This window comes from Artibeus jamaicensis, unplaced genomic scaffold (assembly GCF_021234435.1).
Source record: "Artibeus jamaicensis isolate MK-2021 breed Jamaican fruit bat unplaced genomic scaffold, CSHL_Jam_final contig_2985, whole genome shotgun sequence".
Lineage (NCBI taxonomy): Eukaryota > Metazoa > Chordata > Mammalia > Chiroptera > Phyllostomidae > Artibeus > Artibeus jamaicensis.
This window is the reverse complement of record NW_026521680.1, coordinates 35,218-37,954: the sequence shown is the minus strand read 5'-3', so window position 1 is coordinate 37,954 and position 2,737 is coordinate 35,218.

The following is a 2,737-nucleotide window of genomic DNA, read 5'->3' as shown; positions in this document are numbered from 1 at the left end:
AAATGCTCTACATGAATTTGTCCCTTCTTCCCACTCTCTTTCTCCAAAAAGATGAAGCCTTGGTGCACAGACTAACAATGGGCAGATATTCTGTCTTGAAAGAACAAGAGAGCAGCTCTTGCAGTGCCCACTGACCATAATCAGAAAGGCTGATGATGGGGATGTGCCTCTCTATGTGTGTGGACACATGATCAAGGTCACACAGTGAATTTGTTCAGAGCTGAATAGCATGAATGCTGTGCATGTGGAATGTCGCCTTATATTAAATTGTGTAAAAATGACTGAAGGTAGAAATTGGCAATGACAAGAATAACTCCATAGCACACTGACTAACCAGCATCTCATAAAACTATCCACTGTCACAATGAGTGTGCTTTTCCTCCTAGTGAAGTGGGGACCGTCATCAAGGCACTTGACTTATTTGACACTAAGATGAGAAGTGCATACAAATGGGCATCACCACTCACAGATAAGCCCAGACTAACTGCTGTCCCTGCACCCCAGGGAGAGCAGCTGAAGTCCCGGGGTCCCTAGTTTGCATTAACTGGCACAATTCACCAAGAAAGAGCAACATGAAGTTGGAGCTGAGCTGGCCCCTTGCTCTAATGCTTTTACATGGTAACATTACAGATAAACTAGGTAATTTTGTGTTTGTGTGTCCATTGTAATGAATTTTTCTTGTGTGCAGGTGTCCAATGTGAGGTACAGTTGGTGGAATCTGGTTGGGGCCGGAGGAAGCCTGGTGGGTCTCTGAGACTCTTCTGCAAAGGTTCTGGATTCACATTCAGTGACTACTATATAAGCTGGATCCACCAGGCTTGGGAAAACGACTGGAGTGGGTAGGGTTATTAAACACAAAGCTAACAGTCACACAACAGAATATGCAGCATCTGTGAAAGACAGATTCACCATCTCAAGAGATGATTGATAAGCACTGCCTATCTGCAAATGAACAGCTGAGAGCCTAGGACCCCACCATGTACACTCAGAGCCTAAAACTCTGCCCTGTATTACTGCATGAAAGACACAGAGAGGGGAAATCAGCCTGAACCCAGACAAAAACCTTCAAACATTAGGGGTTGTAAACACCAGGGGCCACTCAGGGCTCACAGGTTCTGAAGGCACAAGGCACATGGATGTGAATTAAGGTTTTGTTTTATCTCTGGCAGGGAGCTTTTTCTTCACCTGATATTCAACGTATAGGTGCCTAAGAAGGTATCCACTACAAAGAGTCTGAAGTTGTTGGTTCACTCCTATCTACATGAATTAGGTAGATGCATATGACCTCTGCCTTGGAACTCATTCCCCAAAGAGCTCTGTTGTGACAGTTGGTTTTGTGTTAGTTTGACTAGATCACAAGCTGCCCAAACATTTGGCTGATAGTCATCATGGATTTGTCCAAATGTGTTTATAGGTGAACTTACCTTTGAGATGGTGGCCCAGAAAAGCAGACTTTTTTTTCCAAATGCAGATGAGCCCCCTTCACTCCACCAAGGTACTGACTGAAACAAAATGAAGAGGAAAAATTAACCCCTTCCCACATGTGTGTTGGATTCTAGAGCTGAGACAGAAGTTTCATCCTGCCCTGGCACTCTGGACCTCAGCCTGCAAACAGGCTGAGTGACAGCAACAGCTGTTCTGTGTCTACTGACTGACACCAGAGCTCATGGATTTTGGGGCACCTCAGAGTCTGTAATATGAGCACTAATTCTATATAAATGCAAATTTTGTTTTTAAATTTAATTTAATTTATTTTATTTTTATTGATTATGCCATTCCAATTGTTCTATTCTCCCCTTCATTCCCTTCCACCCTATGCCCCCATCCTCACCATTACCCCCTTTAGTTTATGACCATGTGTCTCAAGTTCTTTAGATTCTGTATTTCCCATACTATTCTTGCCCCCCATCTATTTTCTATCTACTGTCTATGCTACTTGTTTTCTGTACCTTCTCCCCACTTCTCCTTCTCCCACTCCCCTGTTGCTAACCCTCCTTGAGATCTTCCTTTCTATGGTTCTGATCCTCATCTAGCTGTCCTCTTAAATTGCTTTTGTTTTAGGTATGGTTGTTAATAACTGTGAGTTTGCTATCCTTTCACTGTTCATCTTTTTTATCTTCTTTTTCTTAGATAAGTCCCTTTAACATTTCATATAATAAGGGCTTGGTGATGATGAACTCCTTGAATTTGATCTTATCTGAGAAGCACTTTGTCTGTCCTTCCATTCTAAATGAAACTTTTGTTAGATAGAGCAATCTTGATTGTAGGTCTTTGGATTTCATGACTTGGAAACCTCTTTGCAGCCCTTTCTTGCCTGTGAGGTCTCTTTTGAGAAACCCGCTGACAGTCTGATGGGAACTCCTTTGTAGGTGACTGTCCCCTTAGCTCTTGCTGCTTCTAGGATTCTCTCCTTCATTTTAATTTTGGCTAATGTTATGATGATGTGCCTTGGTGTGTTTCTTCTTGGGTCCAACTTCTTTGGGACTCTCTGAGCTTCCTGGATTTCCTGGAAGTCTATTTGCTTTGCCAGATTGGGGAAAGTCTCCTTTATTATTTGTTCAAATAAGTTTTCCACTTTGGGCCGGTTCTTTCCCCCTTCTGGTACCCCTATAATTCAGATGTTGGAGCGTTTAAAGATGACCTGGAGGTTCCTAAGACTCTCCTCATTTTTTTTTTTTGAATTCTTGCTTCTTGACTCTTTTCTGTTTGGCCATTATTTGCTTTCTTCTGGTCCACT